The 10,413-nt window shown below is 39.0% G+C and overlaps 1 pseudogene; it reads left to right on the top strand.

The window, feature by feature from the left end:
- The first annotated feature begins 1,096 nt into the window (after positions 1–1,096).
- Positions 1,097–10,130, top strand: LOC104427707 (annotated as a pseudogene).
- The last annotated feature ends 283 nt before the right edge of the window (positions 10,131–10,413 follow it).

Below are 10,413 nucleotides of genomic sequence, written 5' to 3'. Positions count from 1 at the left end.
ATTTATGGTCAAAAATTAATTTGGTATAAATTTATTTTGTGTATTAATTTTGAGTTTTTGGTGATATTAGTTTTTTTTTTTTTTTAATGATTGTGGATGTCCCGACCTATTAGAGCACCAAATGGGTCGCGACAATTTCTCCTCTTACATATTGAGTATTGATTAGCTCGATTTGATTCTCGAGTTGTGTGTTGGATAGAGTTTGTGAGTAATATATGATTCTCAACCATGAAGAGAGAGAACGTGGATAACATACACACGATTTGATGTTGAGATCTCGCAGGAAATCTTTTTTTTTAAAAAGGAAAAAAGAAAAAAGATAAATGGAATTTTCAAAGCTCTTTAAGAGGAGATGCTTTGAAGCATCCTAAGTTCACCGTCAACGGCTGCAAATCCTCCGTCGCGTCACATCACGTCGACTTCGTCTAACTTTATTCACATTCAGACCAACCAGTGGCACAATCCGTAAATTCCCACAACTCTAGACCCCATTTCGACTCGGCAGTCACTTTCCCTCGATCCTCCCCCCTGGAAACGCGCCATTTTCAGTCGTACCACGAATTTGCTGAAGCAGGAGTTTTTGGTTAGAAAGCGAAAGGAGTGGAACTCCCAAGTTTCTGCGTGGTAATTTGCTGAAGCCGGACTTCAATAGATTTTTTGGAAAAAATGATGAGTAATGTTGGTGCCTTCCGAATTAGGTGGTAATTTGAACTTGTTTTGACATTGAAACTTTGATTCTTGGTACAAAAGCTATGTGATCGGTTGATGAATTGTGAGTTGTCTATGTGTCTGAAGTTTTGATATTTATAAGGATTCCACTTTTTGTGGTAAATATAAGGTACAAAATTAAGAAAAATTAACGTTTAAAATCTACAATTCCAACTTTATGACTCAGCAAAACATGAGATAACTTTTTAGGGTGCTGCAAGTACTAATATTGACAAGCAAATCAGTAGACTGATTACCTTCCCTAAAAATGTGACGAAGTTTAAACTCAAAATGATAGCTCTCCTAATATTCGGATCCTGCTTTCAAGTTTTAGATACCTCTTCAGATTTGCGGCTAGGCAGGAAATTGGTGGTCTCTTATTGGAGGTATGTCGGTCCTCGCATTTCTTCCTGGAGTTGAGAACTTCTCTGCAGTCGCCTCTGTGGGGCCAGCCTTCTTACTTGCAGTTGCCATGTTTACCTTTGTACTTCAAATCAGTTCTTTGATCACAGAAAAGGAGCTGAAACCTCGCCAGGTATTGCCTTCAAACACTAACACTATTGACAATAGTCCAAGAAAATGGGTATGTACCCATTGCCTTATTAGACGGCTTGTAAGTTGGATCTCCACCATACACATATTGTTCGCTTTGGATATTAAGTTTCCACGGTTTTGTTCTTTTTAGGGCAGCTCATATTACCCCAAGAAAATGTGTATGTATAGTTAGAGGGCCCATTGTCTTATTACGCAGCCTAAACCTCCCTCCCTAGGCGATGTGAGATAAGAGAGGGACCCCTTCTTTGCGCATGTTGGGGACCGAGGCACAGACGCACCGCCATCCCTCCTCCCCACGCACCGTTGCTTTGGCTGTCACATTTATGATACTGCCTATTGGCTTTCATGGCTCACTTGGGAGGGCATTATAAACATTCTTTCTTCATTGTCCATAGTCCTCTTCGCGATGATGATTCAGTTTAATTTTTTTCTGGAATAACAGCTTCCCTGTCGTGTTCCTGTTGTTCTTCCTATTCCAACTCAATATGGTACGATACCTCTTATGCCGCGTTATAATGGATTGTTTATTTGGGGCGACCTGGTGAAGGGTCATGGCCTTATATCTTGTCATGGTAATCTCTGTTACTAGATTGGCTTTGCCCTCATGTTGTCAGCCTTCATTAGCAAAGCCTCTTCATCTACAACTGTGGGTTTCTCCATATTTATTATTGGTTTTTTAACTCAGGCAAGTATGACCCCCAAAAAAAAAAACTCAGGCAAGATATCCTGACTACCTGCTATTTTGGTAATGCATTCAGATCGATGTTTATTTTAAGAACCTTTGCTTTTGAATCTTGCAGCTTGTCATGACGAATGGGTTTCCCTATGGTCAAGGCTACGGTAATAGTTACCGAACCATTTGGTCACACTCTTTCCACCGAATCTCCTTGCTGAAGCTGTGAAGCTGCTCTCTCAAGCGACTTCCACCCATGACGATCCTGGAATCAGCTGGAGTAGACATGAGAAATGTGCACCAAACAATACAGAAGGCGTGATATCAATTGTATGTAGTATCTCAGAAGTTCAAAAGTCTCTATATTAACAAACATTCAAATCTCTGCTGAGCGATTTTTGCTTTGTTTTCTTGTCATCTTACATCGTACTAAGGTACATTCACCTTTTTTTCTACTCGTCAAACAGAATGACATCCATATATGGCCTGTGGCAACTTTCTGTGTGGTTTATTTTTGCCATCTATTTTGATAATATAATCCCCAATGCATCTGGAGTGAGGAAGCCAATGTTTTATTTCTGTAATCCTGGCTACTAGAAGGGGAAAGGTGGAAGCAAAGTGGAAGGTACAGATTGAAATTTCCAATGTGAGGGCATGCTTCCTCCTTCTACATGTTTTCATGATGTAGTCGTTCCTGTCTTAACAGAGGGTGGCATTTGTAGTTGCATTGGTTCAATTCCCCGATTGGAGCCTGTCACTCTGGATGACAAAGATGTTCTCCAAGAGGAAAGTATTGTGAAAGCACAAGCAAAAGAAGGCTCAGTTGATCCTAATGTTGCAGTGCAGATTCGTGGCCTTGGGAAGACTTATCCTGGGACTATCCAACTTGGTTGCTGTAAAAGCAAAAGGACATCCAGATACCATGCTTTTAAGGTAGCTAAGCAATTCCAGTTATCTGCACTTTTTTCCTCTAATAATTGTTCATAAACTTTCTTGAGGTGCCATTTCAGAATGAATTTATCAGATGACAGATGCAACACTACATTCGAGTATCCTGTGTGACTTTATTTATGCTTGGATAGGGTAAACGTTGTTTCTGTTGGAATTGTTCAGCTGCTGTTTTCTGTCATATTTTCCTCTGTTTTTTTTTTATATTTATTTATTAAAAAACAGCCAAGTTCATTTAGTTATGCATTTAGTGTTTTTGCTATTTTCTAGGAAGTTAATAGCACGTTTGTGTGTGCAGTTATGTGTTGCATGTACGTGAGCAGTTTCTATTTTGTATTTAGTTGTTGTACTCGATAGTTTTTTTCCTTCGCATAGTACGTATGAAATGCTATGCTATGCTTTTTTTTTTTTTTTTTTTTTATATTTTATATTTTTATCTTTTCTCTCTCTCAAACAACAGAAATTTTTCTGTTTTGATTGTTGTTTTTATGAGCTTTAACATTGGTATCAGAGCGTTTGTGGGATCTTAAGGGACTGTGAAGTGAGGGTAAGTGAGTGATGATTGCTTCCAATTTGCAAAAAAAAAAGCTGATGGAGGCAGGATCGAGTGGATTCTCTACAATGGCTGCTCCAGTCTTTGCGGGGAAAATTATCAGGCTTGGGTTGTTAGGATGACGGTATTCTTGGAGGGTCATGATTTATGGGAGGCTGTGGAGAATGATTATAAGGTTGCTCCACTTCCAGACAATCCGACCTTGAATTAGATAAAGTACCATAAAGAGAGAATCACAAGAAAGGCCAAGGCAAAGTCTTGCCTGTATGTTGCTGTTTCACCCACTATCTTCACAAGGATCATGAGATGTGATTCTGCAAAGGCAATATGGGATTTCTTGAAGGATGAATACGAGGGAGATGAGAAGATAAGAGGCATGAAGGTGCTGAATCTCTTGAGGGAGTTTGAGAGACAGCAGATGAAGGATTCAGAGTCAGTGAAGGAGTACTCTGATAGGTTGGTTGGGATAGCTGAAAAAATAAGAGTTTTAAGGACTGACTTGAAGGATGAAAGACTTGTTCAGAGGATCCTGGTATCTCTTCTAGAGAAGTTCGAAGCCACCATAGCTTCTCTGGAAAATACAAGAGACTTAGCTGATATAAAGCTTGCATAATTGTTAAATGCTCTGCAGGCACAGGAGCACAGAAGACTAATGAGAAGAGAAGAGTTTGTAGATGGTGCGCTATAAGTTAAAGTGAAGTCAAATGATGGAGGCAAAGGGAAGAAATTGATTCAATCCAGAGAAAATGCTGGTGACTCCAAGTTTGTAGCAAAAGAAGGAAATTCTGGTGGGTCTAGCAAATGGAAGAAGAACAAAAAGTCTTGTCAATACTGCGGTGGAACTAATCATCGGTTTTTTAGAGTTGGAGAAAGCCTGATGCTAGATGCAGAAGATGTCACAAGTTGGGTCACATGGAAGCCATTTGCAAAGAAAAAAATTACCAGCAAGCAGGAAAAACACAAGTAGCAATGAATGAAACTGAGGAAGAACACTTGTTTGTAGCTTCTTTTTCTGAATCTTCTGTTGGGAATGATGCATGGCTGGTGGATAGTGGTTGTACCAATCATATGACTGGCAATTCGAAGCTATTTAGGAGTTTATACACGTCAGTTAGGTCCAGAGTCAGAATTGGCAACGGACAGTATATCGAAGTGCAAGGGAAGGGTACAGTGGCTATTGAAGGAAATCAGGAGGTGAAGCTGATCAGTGATGTTCTTTTTGTGCCAAACATTGATCAGAATCTGTTAAGTGTTTGTCAATTAGTTGAGAATGGCTATAAAGTGAAGTTCGAAGGGAAGGAATGTCTTATTAATAATGCAGATATCAAAGAAGTGCTAAGAATCCCAATGAGGGACAAGAGTTTCATGTTCAAGCCACAAGAGATGCAATAAATGGCTTTAAAGTGCAAAGAAGAAAATGCAGAGCTATGACATAAAAGACCTGGGCATGTTCACAGGAAGAGCATGTCGTTTATGCAAAGAAATAACTTGGCAGATGACTTGCCAAGTTTGGAGGAGGAATTTCCACAGTGCAGAACTTGTTTTCTTGGCAAGCAAGCCAGATTTCCTTTCAAAGGAGGAGGCTGGAGAGCATGTGAGAAGCTGCAATTAGTTCACACAGATCTATGTGGACCTATGTCTGAGTCTTCTCTCAATGGTAGCGGGTATTTCATTTACCTTCACTGATGATATGACTAGGATGCGTTGGATTTATTTTTTGCGAGCCAAGTCTGAAGTTGCTGATGTGTTTGTGAAGTTTAAAGCCTTAGTTGAAAATCAGAGTGTGAAGAAAATTAAAATGCTCAAGTTTGATAATGGTTCGAGTATCTTGCTCACAAGTTTAAGTTGAATTATGAGCAAGCGGGAATTGTGCGGCGGTTCATCGCTCCCTATTCACCTCAACAGAATGGGGTCAGTGAGAGGAAAAACAGAAGCATTATGGAGATGGCTAGATGTATGATGCAGGAGAAGAAGTTACCTAAGAAGTTATGGGTTGAAGCAGCTAATACTACAATGTTCCTATTGAATAGATTGCCCATAAAGGCCTTAGAGAGGTCAACACATTTTGAAGTTTGGTATGGTGTTAAACCTTATGTGAAAAATTTGAAGATTTTTGGGTGTTTGTGTTACACTCATGTTCCTGAGGTCAAGAGGGACAAGTTGGATAAGAAAGCAGAGCTTGGAATCTTCATTGGGTACAGTCTCCAATCAAAGGCTTACAGAATTTTTCACCCTATGACGGGGAAGGTGATGCTTGAAGCAGAGATGTTGTTTTTCTAGAGGAAATGAGTGGAATTGGATGGAAGGAAAGAGTACGAACAAAGCGGTTCGAAAAAAAACCTGCAACAGATGTAGAGGTTGATGAAGTTATAGATGGATTGGAAGACAGTGTGGACAATTTAACAGTGAGAGGCACAAGGTCACTTGCTGAAATCTATGAAAGAAGCAATATGGCAATGCTCGATCCATCTAACTTTGTGGAAGCTAAGGAGGATCAGAGGTGGATTGCAACAATACATGAGGAGATTGCAATGATCCAGAAAAACTACACATGGGAGCTTGTTGATAGACCATCTGATAAGAATGTGATTGGGGTTAAGTGGGTGTTTAGAACAAAACTTAATCGTGATGGTTTTGTCAATAAACACAAAGCTAGACTGGTGGTGAAAGGCTATGCACAAATATGAGGAGTAGACTATTCTGAAACATTTGCTCTTGTTGCACGACTTGATACAATATGGTTACCGTTAGCTATTGCGCGAGAGAATGGGTGGCCTATATTTCAGTTAGATGTCAAGTCTGCATTTTTGAATGGAGAGCTTGAGGAGGAGATTTTGTTGAACAACCTGAAGGCTTCGGTATCAAAGGGCAAGAAGAGAGTGTATACAGGTTGAGGAAAGCTCTATATGGACTGAAACAGACTTCAAAAGCTTGGTATGGGAAGATAGATCGATATTTGCAAGATTTTGGCTTTGTAAAAAGCTTAAGTGAGTTCACTCTTTATGTCAAGAAGGTGAATCACGGTGTTATAATTTTGTCACTTTATGTAGATGATCTATTAGTGACGGGGAATGATATGGAATTGATAGAGAAGGTGAAGCAATATCTATTTGCAGTTTTTGAGATGTCAGACTTGGGAAAGATGGCTTATTTTTTCGGTCTGGAAGTCAAATAAGCTTCATATGAGATCTTCATCTATCAGAAAAAATACATGAAGGAAATTCTAAAGAAGTTTCAGATGGAAGATTGTCGAAGTGTAAGCACTCCTATGGTTGCTAAAGAGAAGCTACAAAAGAATGATGGAACAGATGCAGTAGATGCTTCTATGTATAGAAGTTTGATTGGGTGTCTCACGTATCTTACAGCAACTAAACCAGATATTCTATTTGTTGTGAGTGTTTTATCCAGGTTTATGAGTAGTCCTAGTCAGTTACATTTGATTGCAGCAAAAAGGGTCTTGAGATATCTCAAAGGAACATTGTTCTTTGATGTGAAGTTTAAGAAAGGTCATAAGCTTAATTTACAAGGATTTTCTGATAGTGACTGGGCTGGTTCAGTGGATGACATGAAAAGTACGTTTGGGTATTGTTCTAGTCTTGGTTCTGCTTGTTTCTCATAGTGTTCCAAAAAGCAAGAGATTGTAGCTCAGTCCACAACAGAGGCTAAGTTTATAGCAGCTACTGCAGCTGTAAATCAAGCTTTGTGGCTGAAGAAGATAATGAAGGATCTGTGGTTGAATTCTAGTGATTGCATTGAAGTTAATGTGGATAATTAGGCTGCTTTAGCAATATCTCATAATCTAGTTTTCCATGGCAAAACCAAGCATTTCAAAGTCAAATTTTTCTTTCTTCGTGAGGTGCAACAAAGTGGCGAAATTAAATTGGTCTATTGCAGATCTGAAGATCAACTTGCAGATATGTTCGCAAAACCACTTTAGGCTAGAAGATTTGAGCTGTTAAGAGAGAAAATAGGAATTTGCAGCAGCAACTGATCCAAGGAGGAGTTTGTTGGAATTGTTCAGCTGCTGTTTTCTGTCATATTTTCCTCTGTTTTCCTCTGTTTTTATTTTATTAAAAAACAGCCAAGTTCATTTAGTTATGCATTTAGTGTTTTTGTTATTTTCTAGGAAGTTAATAGTACGTTTGTGTGCAGTTATGTGTTGCACGTACGTGAGCAATTTCTACTTTGTATTTAGTTGTTGTACTCGACAGTTTTTTTTCCTTCACACAATACGTATGAAGTGCTATGCTTTGTTTTTTTTTTTTTTTTTCTTTTTTCTTTTCTCTCTCTCAAACAACAGAAATTTTTCTGTTTTGATTGTTGTTTTTATGAGCTTTAACAGTTTCTTTTAAATTATCTGTAGGAGCTGTGGGTGAACTTTGCTAAAGATCAGCTGTTTTGTCTTCTGGGACACAATGGCGCTGGAAAGACTACAACAATAAACTGTTTGACAGGAATCACCCCAGTTACAGGGGGCGATGGTAATAGCTTTTAGTTGGCTATTTTCTTTTTGGCGCAGTACAAAATTTTTGTATCCATAACGTGGTGCATAATGTCATATTGCTGTCGTGCGTTAACAGCTTTGGTGTGTGGTTGCTCAATCAGAAATTCGGTGGGCATGTCAAACATCAGAAAAATCATCGGAGTTTGTCCTCAGGTTAACCTTTCTCTCCATTTTTATCACCTTTGCATCTAAGTACAAACAGCAAGGAAGCATAATTCTGCTTCGTATGTTTGGCTGTATTGCAATTATTTTCCAAGCAGTTACAGTTAATTTATTTGGAAAAAACAAATGAACATCTGTACTAAAAGTTCTATGTCGATTGCAGTTTGATATCCTTCAGGACTTGTTAACTGGTGAAGAGCATCTCTACCTTTTCATAAATGTTGAAGGGCTCTCCCCTGCTTCAATTAAATCGGTACATTTTCCTAACTTCCTCTATGTTATTGGAACTTGTGAATCTGCTTCTAATCCTACACTAAGATATAATTTTTCCCGTTTGTCTATTTTGATGAACCCTTTTGAGTTTTCTGCTCATGCGATTGAAAAGTCACTGGAAGAGGTCAGACTAACAGAAGCAGGCAAGGTGAGAACTGGGAGCTACAGTAGAGGAATGAAATGTCGCTTAAGTGTTGCTATAGCCCTTATTGGTGACCCCAAATTAGTGGTTTTAGATGAACTGTAGGTGTATGACGTCTTATAATCTTTTCTCCTCAATGGACAAATCTTGTGTTTGTGTGTGTATTCTGAAAGGTACTTTGTTTCCTGCTGCAGACAACAGGCATGGGTCCAAGTACAAGGAGGCATGTCTGGGACATGATAGGGGATGCCCAGAAAGGACAGGCTATCATCCTAATGACACACTCTTTGGAAGAAGCTGCTATTTTAAGTGACCATATAGGAATAATGGCCAAGGGCCGACTTTGCTGCAGTGGAACCTCAATCAAGCTCAAATTAATCCCATGATAGAGAAGAAAAAGGCCTTTCTGACTTTTGTTATATCCCATGATAGAGAAGCACTTTTGACAGTAATTAATCCTATTGCTGACTTCTATCCTTTTCAGGCTCTTTTGTCTTTCTAAATGTTGAAAGAATTGGAAACAGTGCTGGAGATGCTGTTACAAGTTCTGTGAGATGTAGACAGCTACATTTCCTGGTCCAGCAGGATGATGTTCTTGTAACTTTTATCTCATTTGACATATGCATGGATATTGTATTTTCGCTGAAAAGTTAGAAATGCTCCTTTCTTGGAAGTTAACACCCCTTTCTTTTTATGAAGCATCGTCAGTGGCAAGATTCTCCTTGTCCTTAGTCAAGAGAACGGTTTGCCAATTGTACCAGATGTATGTTTTTGGGTTGAAAATGGCAATTAAATGCTCAAGATCATCATGGGAGCACTGAAATTCATGTGTTAACTTTTAACTTTTGTATATTAAGGAGTAATCTATCACTATCATATAGATTCAACCAATCTTTGAATTGCTAGTTTTCACATTTCTATTGGTGAAGAACTTTTTATCTAAAATGTTTTCATCGCAATACTCCCTTTTGGCTTTTCCTGACACAGTTTATATGCTTTCAACAGAAATTTTTTGCGGAGCTCCAGGATAAACAGTGAGAGTTTGGGATAGCAAATATCCAGCTTTGTTTGACGACTCTTGAGGAAGTTTTCCTGAACATTGCAAAGCAGGCAGAGCTAGAAAATGCTGCGGCTGAACAACGCTTGGCGGCACCAACTTTGACATCTGGAACCTCGGTCCAGGTGAGAAACTAAATACGAGGAAATCCCTATAGAGTAAAGGCCACAGCATTGAAGTTACTTTAAAATGTCATTTGTCCTCATAAACTGTATTAGTCAGTCTATTAAAGTTCTGAGCGACTTGTAAATACTGATTAAAAGTTCATCAGCTTGACAAAAGCTTTTGATCTTATTCTGCAATTTGGTTGAGATCCCAGTGGGAGCTCAATTTGTGGGGATTCCTGGAACGGAATCAGCTGAGAATTCTAGAGGCGTCATGGTGAAGGTATATTGGCAGCAAGATGATTCTGGTGCTCTTTGTTTTTCTGGACACTCTTCAGAAATGCCTATTCCTCCATCCGTACAACTACCGGCTACTTCAGTAGCAAATATGCGCTGTAGTTTCTTGGGGCATGCAGGTCCGGTTCATGGGATCATGCTGGACTCCCATTAAATAACAGCTGCCTATCCTCAACAACACACCCTTCTGTAATTTTTATCAGAGCGCCTGTAAAAGTTTGCTTCTTCGATTGGGTACTACAACTACAATCAGCATTGTTAAGTTCAGCATCCTATAAAGTTGCTTCAGCTAGTCGCTCGATTGTATGGCTTTGCAAAAGGTTTCTTGGTCAATGTATTGAATTATTCTCTGCAAGAGATAATAAAGTTCAATGCAGTTTCTCAACATTTCTTTTATTGTAAAGAGACGTGCTGTTTTGGAATATATTTGGTTCACA

The sequence above is a fragment of the Eucalyptus grandis genome, chromosome 7 (assembly GCF_016545825.1).
Source record: "Eucalyptus grandis isolate ANBG69807.140 chromosome 7, ASM1654582v1, whole genome shotgun sequence".
In the NCBI taxonomy this organism is placed as follows: Eukaryota; Viridiplantae; Streptophyta; class Magnoliopsida; order Myrtales; family Myrtaceae; genus Eucalyptus; species Eucalyptus grandis.
This window is presented reverse-complemented; position numbering and strand designations above follow the sequence as displayed.